An 18656-nucleotide genomic window follows, 5' to 3' on the forward strand; every position below is an offset into this window, starting at 1 on the left:
AACCATTATCTAATTTAACTAGTTTATTAGGGGATTAGAATTTGTATCTAGAACCCAGGTTCAATTCCTATCACCCACACGGCTGCTCAAAGCTGTCTGTATTTCAGTTCCAAGAGATCTGACACCCTCACATAGACATACATACAGGCAAAATACTGATGCACTATATATATATATATATATATATATATATATCTTTTTAAAAAGCTTTACTTAAAAAAAAACAGAACAGAAAACAGTAGGGGCTGGAGAGATGGCTCAGTGATTAAGAGCACGTGTTGCTCTTGCAAAGGCATCAGGGTGAGTCGGTTCCCAGTATTTATGTGGTGGCTCATAGCCATCTCTAACTCCTTTTCCAGGGGATCCAATGCCCTCTTCTGACCCCCCAAAGTACCCAGAAGGCATGTGGTATACAGACAAACATGCAAGCAAAGCACTCAGATCCATAAAATAAAATAAACCTAAAATTCTGCACTGTATAGCTCTTACAGTGACTACTAAAAGCTATTTTAACTTATTTTTAATAAGTTATTAGTATACCTTTTATCAACATACTGAAGGTAATTTTATGTGAATGTTTTATACAAAAGATAAAACTTGACTAATTCTAGTATAGGTAGGATTCAGTACAAATGTTTGTACAATAGCATGTCATTTCAATTTTCATATGCTATAGGACATGACTGTTAGTACAATATAATATAAATTCTATAGCTTTTTTTTCCAGTTTTACCTCCAGATGAAAATTGCTTTTGATTTGACTATTTTTAGATTCAATCTTATTTTGCATGTTACTGTGTGAGAATAAAAGAAAGACATGTTAATCTTTTCCCAGGAGCCTTGGTTTTTTTTTTTTATAGTCTCCTATTGCAATGATTTATACTATTGTGAAAATTTAAATTTTTATAGAGTTTTACACTCTAAGAATTGCAGTTCAGCTATTTAAGGCAGCAACTGCCATATTATTCTAGAACTAAAATTAAAAAGGAACATGACTAACTCCTACTTGAAGACCTTTATGTAGCAGATATGTCAAGCCCCATTGTCTGAAGTCATCATAACTCTGTATGATAAGCGTTGCCTCCAGTTTATGGGTGGGATAAAAACCTTCAAAAGTGAAATACTTTGTTCAGATTCCCACAGTTAGTTTTAAATAGAGCCAGGTTTTAATCCTATTTGATTTTTGAAGGGAGAGGTCCAGTTATAAATAATTGTCTCCTGGGAGATATTTGAGAAATGTTTAATTGACAAAAGACTGTTATCTAAGGTGTATAGACAACTTAGTAATAAAAAAAGACAAACAACCCAATAAAATATGGGCAAAAAAGGGAAACAGACCATCACAAAATATTATATACAAATGGCTAGTAAATGTATAAAAAGCACTCAGCATAATTTATCAGGAGACCCCCCAGTGTAAATTAAATCTATACTGACATTACTATATTCCAGACAGAATAGTTAAAATTAAAAATCAGAATTCCCAGATATATGTTGTTATTAGGAATCTAAAATAGCACATAGCCACTTTGAGAAAAGGTCTAAACATATATTTATTTTACATTCTACTCCTGACTATTCACCCAAATTAAATGAAAGTGCATTTCATGAAAGTCAACAACAAAAAAAATTTTTTAAAGATTTTTTTTTATTTTATTTATGTGAGTACACTGTCGTGGTCTTCAAACACCAGAAGAGGGCATTGGATCCCATTACAGATAGTTGTGAGCCACCATGTGGCTCCTGGGAATTGAACTCAGGACTTCTGCAAGACCAGCCAGTGCTCTTAACCACTGGGCCACCTCTCCAGCCCGCACATTTTTTTATAAGTATATTCACAGTAGCTTTAGCTCCAGACTAGAAGCAGCCTCATTGTACTTGAGCAACAGAATAGCTGAATGAGCTGGTATGGTCGCACAGCAGGATACGACTTTTCAGCAGTGGGAAGAAACAAATTACAGATACATACAAACAATAAGACAGGGGATGTCGAGACAGCCGGAGATAAAGGCACCTGCTGCTACACCTGATGACTGGAGTTCCATCTCTGAGACTCACCTGATGGAAAGAAAGAAAGACCTGGCTTCCCCAGATGCTTCTACCTCCACACATGCACTGTGGCACATGTGCGTGTACATGCATGCGCGCACGCGCACACACACACACACACAAAACAAACGTACATGAAAAATTACTCAAATATATATATTGTATAATTTCATTATTAGAGGTTCTAGAATATACAGAACTGTGGTTTAAAAAATCAGAATAATGATTGTCTCTGGAGGGGACTGATAAGTAAAGGATCTAAGGGACTTTCAGCTGGTGATGGTAGTGTTTTATGTCTTGTGTCTATTTCACTTTTATATTGTTCATTGAGCATGTATATAAGAACAAATTATTTTATCTATTGAACCTTATAACCGTACTGAACATATTTATTTCTTTGTGGGTGTTATGTGAATTTCTTAGGATTTTCTATATAAAAATAACCTAACCTATGAATAGTACCTGAGTCCCTGTTATTTCTTTTGTTTGCCTATTTACATTTTCTTAATAATCTTTGTGTTCTCTTCCTCAAATCAGCCCTGTTCCTACTCTAATGAGCAACCTTCTAGATTTGCCCACTTGCCTGTTGCTCTAAACTCAAATGGTATTTTGCTTGCTTGTTGTGTACCACACGTATATCTGGTGCCCACGGAGGCCCAAAGAGGACATTGTATTGTTAGTTAACATGTGGGTGCTGTGGGCACGGGTCTTCTGGAAGAGCAGCCAGGGCATTTAACTGTGGAGCATCTCTTCAGTCCCTTAGATTATTTTCGAATCTTTTATTTTCCTTACTCATTATATGCCTAGTTTATCATTAAGTCCTGGTGATACTGCTTCCTAATTTTCTGATCCAGTCTGAAACTTATCTTTTGCCCCTCAGCCCTTAGCCAGACTGTCATAATCTCTTACTGGGATTACTGCATTTGCCTGAAGGGCTCCTCCAGAAGCCGTTCTTGGCCGTCTCTTATTTGTCAGTTGTTAGTTGATTTGTCTGAAAAGATAAATGTGGACATGTCATTATCCAAGTAAACTTTCCTAGTAGCTTCCTGTTGAAGGTCAGCGTTACTGGAGCCTGATTGCTTTCAAGTCTCTCTTTGTTTAAAAACCAAATATGGTCTGCAAGGCCCTGCAGGTTATAACCTCCAACCTCCCCAAACATCTTACTCTGGGATTCTTTTACTTCCTTGAATCATTAAGGATCACATACCCAGGATCTGATATCAGTAGATATTAGTTGAATAAATAAAAATTTCATACACAAATAGATGAGTTGTAACACTTTAGAGCAGTATATTGCCCGCTAGCTTTATTCTCAGTAGGGTTACATTCTTTTTCATTAAAATCTTCTTCCACCTTTCTTTGCTCACTCAGTTCCTTATCCTTTAATCTTTGATTAATTGCATTTCTTCAGAATCTAGCTTTGAATTTCCTTTGTGTCTTGCTAGGTTCACTCTCCCTGTTATACCCTATACTTTCTCCCTGTTATATATCCTATACTTTCCTTGAAAGCATTTATCATTTATCATAATTGTATATAATTTTATAATTTAAAAATTTTAATTTTATAATTGTTTATAATTTTATTTCATATAATCTCTTTCTTTTTGTATCTTTCTTAAGTATCACAAAAATAAAAACTAAGCCTTTCTTATTCACAGATGTGCCCTTTAAGTATATTATAGGCATCATAAATAAATGAACTATGTATTCATTTATTTATTAAGTAAATATCTATTGAGCCATATCATGAGCCAGGTACTGTTCTATGTTTGAAGTTATGACAGTGAATATAATATAATCCCATATCTTTCCTAATGAAATTTATATCTAAGAGTTGGGAAACAGCTAGAATATCAGGGGTGATAAATGCCATAGAGAAAAAACAATCAGAGAGAGGGATACATAGTGTTGAGGCGTGTGGAACATTGGTCTCATTACTCACAGGCACATTTAGGCATTGTGGGGTAGACTGGGGAATGCTGGGCTACTTTGGAGGAACTGGGCATAAAAGGCATTGAGGCACCTGAACAGTTTAATGCAGTTAGTGAAGCTGTGGGAGTTAGGATCTCACTGAGTCCCTGGTTCCCTCTGATTATTCTGCAAATGGTGATATGGGTGTCTGACAATCTAATCCTAGGCTCATATTGAGCCATAGGTCAGTTGGTCTCTCTCTCTCTCTCTCTCTCTCTCTCTCTCTCTCTCTCAAGATTTATTTATTTATTTCATGTATGTGAGTACACTGTTGCTGTCTTCATGCACACCAGAAGAGAGCATCGGATCCCCATTACAGATGGTTATGAGCCACTATGTGGTTGCTGAGATTTGAACTCTGGACCTTCGGAAGAGCAGTCGGGTGCTCTTACTCACTGAGCCATCTCACCAGCCCCCCATGGGTGTTTCTTAATTGTTGCTGGTAGGGTTATTAAGTATTCATCATGGGCAAAATCCTATGGGACAAGGAACAATCTCCTTGACTTCAATAGTTCCTTGTCCTCTGTCTCAGGAAACACACAGACTTGATGACAAGATATGCATCAAAAAAAAATTGACATAAAAACAGGATGTAATAGCAGGAATGCTAAAGTGCCAAATGATGGAAAAAAGCAAGAAGAATTGTAGAAATTGGAAACCAGTAGAAAAATGGGTAAGATTTAAGTAAGCAGAACTGTAGGAAAGAGCATTCTAACCAATAGCTACCACAATGCAGATGTGGGTTCCTTCTCAAACTCAATATGGCTTATGCAGGCATCTCCCACAAATTCAGACACTTCTCCTAATTGTCTTTGATGGTCAGTCAGCCTAGCCTAATTGGGGATATCTGGGTTCAGTGACAGGCCCTTACTTCAAATAATAAGATAAAGTACATTTGAGGCAGGCAACCGATGTTAGTCTCTGGCATCTATACATGCTCACGCACCATTTCCCTTAATATGGTAGCCACTTTTACTTCTTTCTTTCCCTGAACTTGGGACAGCCACTGCTACTACTATTTTATTGACTAATTGCTATGAGCCGGATACTGTACTAGATGTCTCACATAATTAGCATACAACTGATGTGATATGCCTCACACCACTCAGAATGAGATGTAGTCTCCCACTTATTTCTCTAAATTAAAACCAACTCAAATCTCTATTCTTTCTTTAGTAGAGAGATCAGTATCGGTTTTTTCTCACGCATTGTTTGAAACACAGGCATTTCCTTTCCTCAGTATTGTCTGAACGCTGCAGAGATTCATCATTCTAAACGTGGTATATCTGATTCCCACTTCTCATCACTAAATCATTAGTCTCTTATACTTTGTTGCCAGGGAGTACAGACGGAAACACCTCGGCTATATGATTGTTGGTTTCCACACAACAGAGTCTCAGTGTTCAACCTGTTTGCTTACTTATTTACTTTTGAAATGGAGTCTTGCTATGTAGTCCAGGGTACCCTCAAATGATCAGTCCTCCTGCTTCAGCCTCCCAAATGTTGGGATTGCAGACCTGTGCAACCATGTTCTGCTCTGTTCCTGGTCCAGGTTTCTGTTTTGTTCAGTTTATTTTTTATTATTATTATTTTTTGAGATAGGGTTTTGCTATGTAATCCTGACTGTCTCTTTACTCATTTTATAACCAAATCTATCATGTGAGGTGACTCCATAGACAAGCTAACATCATCAGTGCTTCAATTGACCCAGGATAGTTCCTTCAGGTTCATAATACAGTCTACCTTTTCAAAAGGCTCTGCTTTTTTTTTTTTTTTTTTTTAAGACAAGGTTTCTCTGTGTTGCTTTGACTGTGCTGGAACTCACTCTGTAGACCAGGCTCACCTTGAACTCAGAGATCCACCTGCCTCTGTCTCCCAAGTGCTGGGACAAAAGGCGTGTGCCATCACTGCCCAGTTAAAAGTCTCTGCATTTCTGGAGGTGCTACTTCAATGTGGGTTTCATTTCTCTCCTTACCAAAGCCAACATCATTGTCTTTCTATGAGACTTTTCTAAGAATTTATATTTTTCTCTGGATTTTTAAAAAAAGATTTCTTTATTATTTTATGTAAGTACACTGTAACAGTCTTCAGACGCCAGAAGAGGGCTCAGATCTCATTACAGATGGTTGTGAGCCACCTTATGGTTGCTGAGATTTGAACTGAGGACCTTCGGAAGAGCAGTCAGTGCTCTTACCTGCTGAGCCATCTCTCCAGCCCTTCTCTGGCTTTCCTAAATAAAGGGATTCAGTGTGGTGCCCTATGCTTTGCCTTGGTTTGCTGAAGCCAGTTAGTTCTTCCTCATAACCAGTGATGGCTGGATGGGGGTGTTTATACTTGAATCCATTAGAATTTTGCTAAGCCTTATTCACTAAACAATAAAATAAAAAATAAATAAGAAGCTGGAAAATATGGGTTGATTGAAGTATTTGCCACAGATGCATGAGGGTCTAAGTTCCATCCCCAGCATCCTTAAAAAGCCAGGTGTGACAGCAGATGCCGATAAATTTCAGCTCTGGGGATGGAGACAAGAGAATCCCTGAAGTTTGATGGTCAGTCAGCCTAGCCTAATTGGGGATATCTGGGTTCAGTGACAGGCCCTTACTTCAAATAATAAGATAAAGTACATTTGAGGCAGGCAACTGATGTTAGTCTCTGGCATCTATACATGCTCACGCACATCTATTCAGACATTTGCATGTATACACAATGCACATATACATACTTATAAAAAGAAATCATCACCTGTACTTTCAAAATGGTATGGATCAGATTTGTGCTGTTGCTAAAGTTACAGATTAATGGGTCTAGAGGTTCTGATTGATTAGTTCTAGAATGAAATTTAGAAGTTAGTATATTTTAAGACATACCCAGTGATTCTAAAGCATTTGGGTTTTAGTTTATCTTTGTAAAACACAGTCTTGTACCTCTATTCCCCTTTAATACAGTATTGTTTAGCCTTGGGCATTGCTCCTTTTTTTCTTCTCCTTCTAGAAGCATTTCTTTAAAAGAAAAAAAATTAAAATTTTATGTGTATGGATGTTTTGCCCACATGTATGTCTGTGCACATATGTGTGCCTGGTGCTCTGGCTTTTTGGTTGTTGTTTTTTTGTTTGTTTTGTTTTGTTCTGTTCTGCTCTGTTCTGTTCTGTTTGAGACAGGGTCTCTCTCCATAGCCCTGACTGTCCTGACATTCATTATGTAGACCAGGCTGTTCTAGAACTCAGAGATCTTGCTGCGGGTCTCCCAATTGCTGAGATTCAAGGTATGCACCACCACAACTAGTCAAAAGTACAAATCTATATTGTGTTTACTTATGAGTACAGACTTTGTCTATTCTTGGAAATACAGTAAGGTCTAGAGTAAGTGATGCTCAATATGAGATATGAACTTTGGATAAAAGCCAGGTTAAGAGGTATGGGGAAGCCAGCTAGTAGTGGTGCATGTGTTTAATCCTGGCACTTGGGAGGCAAAGGCAGGCAGATCTCTGAATATGAGGTCAGCCTCGTCTACAGAGAGAGAACAGCCAGAACTACATAGAGAATTCTTGTCTCACAAAACAAAAACAAAACAAAAACAAAAACCAACAATGACATAAGAGCTACAGGGAAAATATATCATGTACAGAAACTGTTCTTATATTTGAAAGTCTAGGGGTTGAGAGAGTGACATATTTGAGAATAAAATAAATTTAGTAAAAATTAGAGATTTTTGACTAGGGTCAAATCAGAGGTCCTAAGTGGGTTATAATCTTTGTTGTTATTGGGTTATTTGTTTGTTTGTTTGAGACAGGGTCTCACTGTGTATCCCTGGCTAACCTGGAACTTGCTTTGTAGATCAGGCTAGCTTTGAATTCTCAGAGATCTATCTGCCTCTGTCTCTGCCTGCCTCTGCCTCCTCCTGAGTGATGGAATTAAAGGCTAGAGCCACCATGCCTGGCAGTTAGGGTCTTAATTGAATTAGAAGGTTAACTGCAGTTTGGAGAATGAACTAGAATGACAACAAGAGACAAAGTTGTTTTGTAAACTATAGCCATTAGATAATATTAAGTGCAGACTTCAGCAGAACAAATGTTAAAATTTAAAACATACTGAGATTATTATCATGGCCCCTGTATAAGGGGTGGCACATACATTCATAAAGAATTCCGTTACAAAAAAGAAAATAGTTTTGATCTGGCTTAATGGTACCCATGAACAAAGTGGTTTGATTATAAGAATGTGTAGCAAGCAGTGAAATAAGTCGGTAGTGTTTTAATACTTAGAAGTTAGTTGATGAGACAGCAGTTGGAGACAAGGACAGAAGGCAGATTTCTGACCTTATGATACTGCCACTTAGTAAGCAGAGAGGACTGATGAAGGAAAACAACTGTGTTTGGAAGTTGGGGAGCAGCTTTAGATCAGACTTGAGGTCGAAATGCCTATTACTTACCCAAGTGATAAGAGAGATTTGAATAAAGAAGAAAAGATGTCTTATAGAATGAAGGCAAGCTGACGAAGAAAATATAAGACCTCCTAGCAGTATTATGGACCCAAATAAAATAGATGGACCTAAACTTTCATTAGCATCAGCTGATCTAATCCTATGATTGTTGTTTTTGATTTTTGAGACAAGGTGTCTCTATGTAGTCTTGGCTGTCCTGGAACTCACTATATAGACCAGGCTGACCTTGAGTTCACAGAGATATACCTACTGCCTCTGTGTGCTGGGATTACAGGTGCCTGTCAAACAGAGAATATGGATCATTCTAGGGTAAAGTTTTTTGATAGGTAGTTGTCAAATAAAAATAGTTGAATAACAGGTTTTAGGTACGACTAATCAAAATAATGGAATATAGAATCTAAGCTGGATGATAATAATAACTGTCATTAAGTGATTACTATAGGCTAAGCACCCATGAGAAGAGTAAAGAACAGAGGAAACTAATGGAGTGGTTAATGGACTAAAGATCTAAGTGAGGTGGAAACCAGCTGTAATATGATAAGTGAGTCAACACCCAAGACAGAAAAAGAATAGGATATGTGACTTCATGATTTCAGCAACAGTTGGGAGTGTTCTAAGAGCTAAGGTGTGGCCAAAGAAGCATGTAGCTGAAATGATATGAGAGAAAAGACTACTGGAATCATGAAATTAAAAAAAAATTAGAGACTGTTTTTATTTGTTATTCATATGGAGGAAGACAACCATCTTAATGGCATTGCCTTCTGGTAGGAGTTAGTAAGACCTCATTGGATGAAGTGAAAAGACCATTCAGTGGATAAGCCTGGCAATTATTTGTGTGGCTTTTAGATAATTCATATCTGTTAGGATGGAAGTGATACAAAGTAAATGTAAGTAAATGCCGTTGTTTTGAATAAATACAATTTGTTTTGAAAACATACCTTTTTAATCCCAGCATTCAGGAGGTAGAGGCCAGTCTGGTCTACAGAGTGAGTTTCAGGACAGCCTGGTCTACAGAGTGAGTTTCAGGACAGCCTGGTCTACAGAATGAGTTTCAGGACAGCCAGGGCTATACAGAGAAACCCTGTCTCAACAAAACAAAACAAAGGAATATGAACAAAAGAAGAAATAATTTTGAACACATGACAAAGTTGTAAGAATAACACAGAGGTTACAGGCCATATGTGAGGATGTGGAACACCTAAACTATCTGTCAAAAAGGTTACAGACCACTTTGGAAAAAGTTCTGGTGGCTTCTTATAAAACTGCATATATCCCTACTTATGACCCAACATTGACACTCCTAGTTGTATATTTTTCATTGTTTGTGTGTAGAGTGTGAGCATACACATGCCATGGTGCATGTGTAGAGATAAGAGGACAACCTTAGGTATTGGTGCCACCTCGTTTTCAGTCTCTTACTTTTGCTCATTGATGTGCCAGATCCTCACTCTTTTTTTTTTTTTTTTGGTTTTTTGAGACAGAGTTTCTCTGTGTCGCCCTGGCTGTCCTGGAACTCACTTTGTAGACCAGGCTGGCCTCGAACTCAGAAATCGGCCTGCCTCTGCCTCCCGAGTGCTGGGATTAAAGGCGTGCGCCACCACGCCCGGCTCCAGATCCTCACTCTTGTGTAGTGTGTGCTTTGCCCACTGAGCCATCTTCCTGGCTCCCTGTTCCTAACTTTTTTTTTTTAATCAAGAAAACTGAGCATGTCCACACAGGCACAAATTACAGTAGCAGAAATAACAAGTCAATATATTCATTCAGTGACCCGCTAATTAGCAACAAAAAGGAACAAGTGACTGACACATATACAACTTTAATGAATCTCAGAAACACCACATGCACAAGAATACAGATAATGTGGTTTTATCACATGAAGTTCCAGAGCAAACAAAGCTAACCTATAGTGAAAGCAAAAATCTGAGTGGTTATTGATGAAGCAGGTGGGAGAGTGGGCCTGAATGGAGTGTGTCATGAGGAAGCCTTTGGATACGATAATGGTATCCTTTTGAAACTGTGGGGTCCATTTGTGTTTGCATTCAGTTTATCATTTCCTAGTCTTAGTGTGTGGGAGCTGCTATATTAAAAATATGGACTAAGGGGCTGGAGAGATGGCTCAGTGGTTAAGAGCACTGGCTGCCCTTCCAGAGGTCCTGAGTTCAATTCCCAGCAACCACATACATGGTGGCTCACAACCATCTGTAATGGGGTCTGATGCCCTCTTCTGGTGTGTCTGAAGACAGCATACAATATACTCATATAAATAAAATAAATAAATCTTAAAAATATATGGACTAGGTGACTTAGACCACAAAACAATTTCTTCCTCCTCCCCTCCTTCTCCTCCTCTTCCTCCTCTTTTCTTCTTTTGCAGTTGTGTAGACTGGGTCGTCAACACCAAGGCACTACATTTTTGGCCTACCTATATGTTTCACAAAGGGCCGTCTCAGCATGTTGTTAAATAAAGAAAGGGCAACGGAGATTTCTTTAAGAGTACTATTCCTACTTTTTAAAAACTTTTCTTGTCCTTCCTTTCTTTTTATTTACTTATTTTTTGTAGACAAGGTCACACTAGTCAGAGAGCTATCACTGTCAGTGTCATATCTACCTCACCCCACCTCTTTCCGTTTTCAAAACCATTTTCAATTTATTCTGCGTTGATACTAAATGCCAGACATAGGAGATTGGCTGAATAAACTAAATAGAAAATATAAATACAATGGAGTGTTACGTGGCTGTTAAAAGATTCTCTATTTCAAAGACATACCATTTAGTGAAAAAAGTAATTGCTTATTTTATCTCCTGTTGTTCCTGCCTTCTGTTTGTGATGTTTTAAAACTGATGCGTAGACATGGAGAACCATTATAGTGCTACTTTATCTTTGCCATTCAGCATTATAAAATAGCATCCGTTGTCCTATTTTATTTTTGTCCTAATTCTATTTTGTTTGGCATCAACATGATGTTTTATTGTTTCCCTTTATCTGATGCATTCTTGTTTAATCCTTTAATTTTGGTCTTCTTAATCTCCAATTTAGGTGTAACTATGTGAGGGTTAAATTTTAATTAGAATCCATTTGAAACATGTTCTCTTTCAGTAAGTGAATTAAACTTAAAATAAAGTCTATTATATCTGTATAGTGTGTGTGTGTGTGGGGTGTTGTAGGTGTGACATGTGTGTGATCAGAGGCTGATGTTGAGTGCTATCCTTCATCACTTCCCACCTGATTTATTTATGTTTTAGTTGGATGTAGTATGTATGGTGACTTGGGAGGAGTCAGTTCTCCTTCCCCTGTGTGGGTACTGAAGGTCAGACTCGAGTCTTGATGTCAAGCACCTTGGCAGCTCTTCCATCTGTTTTTATTTATTTATTTATTTATTTATTTATTTATTTATTTATTTATTTATTTGATATAAGGCCTTTCACTGAGCTCTGAGTTCACCAGTTGGCTAGACCAGTTGTCAAGAGAACTGCACAGTCTCTTTCTGCCTCCATCCGTGCACTGCTGGGTTACCCATGGCTTCACCATCCCTGTCTTCATGAGTGTATGAGTGTTGTCACTCAGGCCCTTCTGCTGTTGAAGCAGGCCTCAGCCCCCTTATTTATTAATGCTACTGACAAAGCTTACTCTAAATGCTGTTGTATTATTTTGTGTCTTCATTTCTGTCTGTATTTTATTTCCTGGGTCCCCCCCACCCCCAGTGCCCTCCCACCACCCCCTGCTTTTCAATTGTTTTGGTAAGTGAGTTTTGTTTTTTGCTGGAGTGGTTTTCTTTTTATACTTTTATCACACCTACAATCACACTTTTAATACTTAACCTTTTACTATGTCACATATCACCGTTTTAGTGCTTTGGGTTTTTTGAGACATATAGCCCAAATGCGTCAACATTTGAACCTAGTGCACTAGGATTATAGGCTTGCAAACCACACCACTGTGGTTCAGGATTGAACCAAGACATCAGGCATGCTTTGCAAACTGAGCTACAGTGGAGCTGCCAACTGAACTACACCCTGGCTTGTCGTTTTTCCACAGGATCCTTTGATTCTTACCATTGCCTTTTTACGAATATGATCTCATTATTCGACTTCTGCCCTCACCCCCTGAACATGTTACATTTTCATCTTACTTTAAGTAATAAACAGTAAGAAGCTTTTTCTTTGTTTGTTTGTTTTTTTTTTAATTGAGGTGGAATTTCCATAACATAGTTAACCATTTTAGTTACTTATTGTGCATTTGTGATATTATGGATACACCACCTCTCTCTGGTCTCAGAATTTTATTTTTTAATCACCCTACAATATTCTCTATCTATCTATTAAGTAATTGTTCCCTTCCCCCCCCCCCTTACAACTTATATAACCTTCTTATTTTGGTATTTTATATAAAAGGGATCCTACAGCATGGGACTTTTTGCATTGGCTCTTAATGCTTTCAAGGTTAATTTTTCAGCACACTATTTCTTTTGATGGCTGAATATGTTCAAATTGTGGTTATACCAGATTTCCCCCACCCCTGGTGTTATGAGGATCAGTCCTTGGCCCTTGTGTGAATGCCAACCAAGCACTTTTCACTGAACTTCCTCTCCAATCACGTTTGTATTTATCATAACTTTCTTATAGTACTCTAAAAGTTACTATATCATTAATTTTACTTTAACATTTCTCATAGGGGAAAGTCAACAAAGTATTACTTTATAAAGTATACAGTATACAGTGATAGCACATGCCTGTAGTCCTCCTGTCTCAGCACTGGGAGGCTAGCTGGATTCAAATAGTGAGAGCTTGTCTCAAAGAATAACACCAAGCCCTGAGGTGGTAACACAGCCTTTACTCCCAGCTCTCAGAAGGCAGAGGCAGGTGGATCTCTGTGGTCTACACGGTGAGTTCTAGGACAGCCAGGGCCACACAGACAGACCCTGTCTTGAAAAACAAAAAACAAAACAAAAGAAACAACAACAACATCAACACACACACACACACCCAAGACTACTGTAGTCACAAAATTACTTATTGCAAAGTTGGATGCTGTTTTTCAACATAAACAAATATTTAGCTGTATTTATATTCTGTGCCATCCTGTGGATCACATAGGTTGTGAATCTGTTACAAATAAATGAATACAAATTTAATTCATATAAAACTGTTACACATGTGCTTTCACCCTTAAGTCCTTGGCTTAGCTTGGTTGCTGTGATGCATTTTGCTAGGAGGGTTTTCTAAGGCCTTGTCTCAGTTTTTAATATAGATAGTGCTATGTAGCTTATGTGCCAATACGTAAAATTATTGTAGCTTATAAATTATGAATTTAACAATGTTTACCTATGCTTCATATGAGCATGGCCATTCCATGAAGATTTATGTTAAGTACTTTACTGTAGTTATCATTAAACCTAATAAAGTTTGTTTCTAGTCAGTCCTTCCAGGCTGTTTTACTGCAGTCATAACAAGTGCAGAGTCGGAATAGTTGTCGCTGTTGTTGTTGTTGTTAATGCTGATTTGTTATTCATTTTTTCTTTGTTTTGCTTTTTCCTTTTTCTGTTAAGCAACTGTGATTTTGTGCTACGTTGGTATGAATTAAAGGAAGAAAACTACAGGATTATGAGACAAGTACTAGGAGAAAAAGTATTTAGTATTTGGTATATAATGAAAGGGTTCAGTGTTCATACACCTTTAGGACATGAGGAGCCACTGGGTGTAGCTACTAAAGGGAGACTATAGCTGTGTACCATTTTGTTCCTTTAGAGAAACTTCACGATGCTCTAGAATATGCACTTACAAAGCTTTGGATCTCACAAAAGCCTGAATACATCTTTGATTGGTTATATATTAAGGGAAATAGCCCACAGCATGGTGCCAGACAAGTGTAGAGCCCAACCGATTTGATCCTTAAGCAGGGAGAAAAATTCTATTCATCATTAAGAGGTTAGATTGTAAAAATGTTGTAATTATTTCAGCCTAAATTGGTTCACAGCTATTTTTTTTTCAATAAAAGTTCTCTTGCAATCGTGAGGCAAGAAGACAGTTTTCATTTTGATGACCTTTGCTGCATTGTGTTTTCTTCAAGTCCTCAACCCTACCCTGTAGCTCCTCTGTTTACTGTTCAAATCTGAATCATAATGTGCACCTGGAGGGATCCTGAGTCATGTGACAGACTGAAGAGTCTCTTGTCCTTTATTAACATTCTTTGAATGTCTAATTTTGACATAGCATTTGGTTGTATCATGAAGAAACTTACTCCTGCTCTTGATGGCTTTGGGGTCTGTGCACATGTAACATTATTTTCTCTCATTTTCTTCTATACAGTTTGTTTTGTTTTGTTTTAATTGCAAAATCAAACAAAGAATGCAGCCACATTGGGCCTTGACAGAGGTCCTTTTACTTGAAGGACCACTCATATAATGAATGATTTTTATTCAAGTGAATATTCATATATTTCTGACTGTAATTTGTATGAAATGACAGCCTGCACACCATTTTGTTTGATTACAATCGCTTCACCTTCATTATCTTTTGTCTATTTAAGCTCCAGGCTTCCATATCCACCCGACCCTCCCCCACGGCTCTGCAATTCCTTTCATCGCAGTTCTTCTCTCTTCTCTTCTGTGGGCATTCACAGATTGTTTTGGTTGTTGTTGTTGGGTTTTATTTTATTTTATTTTTTGTTCATTAAAAAGGGAGTGTAGTGTGTTGTCTGGGTAGAAAATATATTTGAATGCTTGAGAGGGGACTAAGAGTTTTTGTGGGCTTTGGCATAGATCCCGCTTTGGGGGGATAAAGGGAAGATGAAAAAAGGGAAGCATAAGATTGGAGTTTAAGAAAAAAATGAAGAAACACTGGGGTGATTTCCCCCATCCAATTCTTTTCTTTTTGTATTATATATGGCAAGTTTTTTCCTGTATGCATAAACCACTTGTCTAACAATGGAACAAATTAGAGGCCTTTCTTAGGAGTGGTTTTGAATGCACGATTGAGTTCTGCAAAGCAGAAACCTTTTGGGTGAGGGTAGATGGTAATTGTATATTTACAATCGAGAAGCTGGCAAGTTGGAGGGTCTGTCTGTCTGTCTCCTACCCCTCATAGTTAATTAGAAATGGTTTTATAAGAGATTGTTTCTTGAATTTATAGATTTCACCTAAGCTGTCTCTTCACAAAAGTTTAGCCATGTTTTGAATTAGGATTTTTTTCTTCTTTTAGTTTAAAAATTTCTACAGATGTAGTTCTTTGGTAGTATACTTGCTTACCATGTGTAAGGCCTCAGATTTGGTCCCCAGCTGACCCCTGTTGTTGAATTAGGGAAGGCTGAAAGAAGCCGAGGAGAAGGGTGATTCTGTAGGAGGACCAGCAGTCTCAATTCATCTGGACCCCCGAGCATACACCAGCTGAAATGAATCTCTGCTTAGGTAGATACTACATACCCACTAATAGATGCAAAGAGAAGTTTGGCTAATGTGAAAATGGTTTGTATATGCTCAGCCCAGGGAGTGGCACTAATTTGGATGTGTGGCCTTGTTGGAGTAGGTGTGTCACTGTGGGTGTGGGCTTTAGTACCCTTCTCATAGCTGCCTGGAAGCCAATATTCTGCTAGCAGTCTTCAGATGAAGATGTAGAACTCTCAGCTCCTTCTGCATCTTGTCTGCCTGGATGCTGCCATGCTCCCACCTTGATGATAATAGCCCGAACCTCTGAACCTGTAAGCCAGCCCCAACTAAATGTTGTGGATTTTTTGGTAAGAGTTGCCTTGCTCATGGTGTCTGTTCATAGAAGTAAAACCCTAAGACAGCTAATATGCCAACAAAGAATATAAAAGATAAGAAAACGGATGATGGGTCAAACAAAATAAACCACAAAATGACAGGTTTCAACACAATCATATAAAAATCATATTAAACATAAATGGTCTAAAGAGTCCATTTAAAATGGCAGAAAAGTTATGGAAAAAATACACCTAGGACCAACCATGTCTGCCCATTAAAGAAAAATCACTTAAAATATAGATAGGAAAAATGAAAGGATAAGGCTCTAAAGTTACATAAGATAAAGTTACATAAGATAAAATAAAGGTGTGGTGGTGCACGCCTTTGATCCCAGAACTCAGGAGGCAGAGGCAGGCGGATTTCTGAGTTCGAGGCCAGCCTGGTCTACAGAGTGAGTTCCAGGACAGCCAGGGCTATACAGAGAAACGCTGTCTCGAAAAACCAAAACCAAAACCAAAAAAATAAAATAAAAAATAAAAAAGATAAAATAAGCATATTTGACTGTGACTCTCACAGGAAAAAACATTCTAAAATCTGGACAGAATACATGGAGACAAATATGAGGATTCTGAAAAGTCATTAATATCAAGCAGACAGAAGACCAAAATACACGGAAGTAGCAGTCCTTTTCTCCTCTCTAGTATCTTCAAACTGAATGCATACATAAGAAACAACAAAACTAGCAGTGAGGGCTGGGCAAGCAAGCTGCAGGAAATGAACAGAACCTCAGACTCAGTGTAAAAATGCCAAGCTCCATTTCTAGTTCTTTTGTTTTCTTATCATGTCCCATCCCAACTTGCAGGCAATCTTCAGTGAAGAAAGTGTTAAAAGGAGCAAAGTCTATACCAATAGGAACCCTCAGAAACTGAAACCTGAGAGACAGAGCCTTCCTCTGTTGAGTGAAGTTGTGGTTCCCAGTTTTTCCTGTTATGTGGACCCAGATACAGAAATACACTGCAGAAAGGGATAATTAGTGCCTCAGAATAGAAAAGGAAACCCCAGAGAACAAGAACCAGGGAACCACAAAGACAGGACGACTCAGGAAAGCAACTTGAACTGAATTCAGCTTAAGCTAAACACATGTGGAGCAAGGCTCTGTTTCAGTATATAAAAAAACCAAACCTAACTCCTAGTGGCGGAAAAGAGAACAGACATCAGCCTCAACACCTAAGGAAGCCTAAGGAACCTGAGTTAACCAGTAAGTAACCTCAGTTAACCAGTAAGCTAACCAGTAGGACAGCTTGTAAAAACAAAAACTATCAATGTGTTCCATAAGATTTATGAAAAATAAGCTGAGTAGGAAAATAGAACAACCTTTACTTCTGTGCTGGTGAGATTGTTCAGCAGGTAACTGTCTGTTGCCAAGCTTAACAGCATGAGTTAGACCCCTAGGACACAATGTGGTGGTAGGAAAACAACACCACCTACCGAGTTGTCCTCTGAGTAGACACATGTAGGCAAGCACACACACGTACAATACGATGGGGTTTGTTTGTTTTCCTTTTATCTACAACATTTTCATTTTCTTTTCACAATAAGATTTAAAATTATGTAAGTTTTTGTTTTGGTTTGGTTTTTGAGACAGGGTTTCTCTGTGTAGCCCTGGCTGCCCTGGAACTTGCTCTGTAGATCAGTCTGGTCTCGAACTCACAGAGATCCATCTGCCTCTGTCTCCTGAGTGCTGGGATCAAAGGTATGTGCTATCAGCAATAAAGATGTTTTTAAAACCCCATTTTAAATACAATGACATAAATTAAATTAAAAGTAAAAGAATGGAAACACACATACACACAAATATTAATAAAAATAAAGCTATCATGGGTACAGTAACAGAAAACAAAGTAGAATTTGGCTTAAGTACTCACACAAACACACAAAGAATATTACACACTGGTAAAGGATCAACTAACCAAGAAAAAAAATCTTAAATGTGTATTCATTTCACAACAGTGCTTCAGATTATGTGAGGAAAATAAAAGAACTAGAAATATTTTCAGTTACAGTTGGAGGATTCAACACTCCTCTATCGGTAAAACAGACAACGAATAGAAAATACTCAGTGACACACACGACAGAACAGTCCTGTCAAACATAGGATTTAACAACATCTACAGAACACCGAATAGTATGCATATTACTCTATGAAATGTTGGCAAAAGTAGTTCATGTTCTGGGCTTAAAAATGAAACTAAATGATTTTGAAGAATTTCTTACTTTCAAGTCATAACTGGGTTGCAACAGAAATTAAGAACAAAAATATGGGAAAATCATTAAACTCAGAAAAATAAGCAACAGATTTCTAAATGATCAAAATTTATTAAAAGTCTCAAGGAAAATTAGAAAATGTTTAACTTCATGAAAGTATATGTAAGACTCATCTAATGCATGCTTACAAGGATTTACAGCATCGGTGCCTGTACACTTTTTTTTTTTTTTTTT

General features: G+C 37.8%; 1 protein-coding gene and 1 non-coding gene across 2 annotated transcripts in view; both read left to right on the top strand.

The window, feature by feature from the left end:
• Zswim5 (zinc finger SWIM-type containing 5) overlaps positions 1–18656 on the top strand; it is a 109379-nt gene that overhangs the window by 19790 nt on the left and 70933 nt on the right. The window lies entirely within an intron of this gene.
• LOC115030939 lies at positions 8067–8174 on the top strand. Its single transcript, XR_003836537.1, has one exon. It is a non-coding gene; the product is annotated as a U6 spliceosomal RNA (small nuclear RNA).

Source organism: Mus caroli, chromosome 4, assembly GCF_900094665.2.
Source record: "Mus caroli chromosome 4, CAROLI_EIJ_v1.1, whole genome shotgun sequence".
In the NCBI taxonomy this organism is placed as follows: domain Eukaryota; kingdom Metazoa; phylum Chordata; class Mammalia; order Rodentia; family Muridae; genus Mus; species Mus caroli.